This window comes from Ceratina calcarata, unplaced genomic scaffold (genome assembly GCF_001652005.2).
Source record: "Ceratina calcarata isolate Rehan_Ccalc_2016 unplaced genomic scaffold, ASM165200v1 scaffold185.2, whole genome shotgun sequence".
Classification (NCBI taxonomy): domain Eukaryota; kingdom Metazoa; phylum Arthropoda; class Insecta; order Hymenoptera; family Apidae; genus Ceratina; species Ceratina calcarata.
Window position 1 is genome coordinate 108,938 of NW_017139975.1, and position 501 is coordinate 109,438.

Consider the following 501-nt stretch of genomic DNA (forward strand, 5'->3'; position numbering starts at 1 on the left):
CACAATCCCAGCCAACCATCTGCCTGCAGATTGCCGACAGATTGCCGGCAGATTCTGCCCTCTGGAGCAAAGTCTGCAGACAGATTGCCGGAAAGTTGCGTCCGCAATATGCCGGCAATTTTCCGGCAGGCCTGCCACCAGACCCTGGCCGCAGAATGACTGCAGGCCCTGCCGGCAGATCTGCTATCAATCTGGCAGCAGTTTGCGACAGGCACTGCCGGCCGATCTGCTATCAATCTGGCGGCAGTTTGCGACAGGCACTGCCGGCAGATCTGCCATCTATCTGGCGGCAGAAGCGCATCAGACGTGACATCAGCCGCTGGCGACAGAATAACTACAGATTGACTACAGATCCCGTCGGCAAATCTGTCATCAATCTGTAATCATTCTGCCGTCAACCGTGATAGCATATCTGCCGCCAGAATGACGCCAGATTTCTTGTCAGAATGACAGCAGTCTATCGTACATTATGATAAAATTCTGTCAAATATTATTGTATAT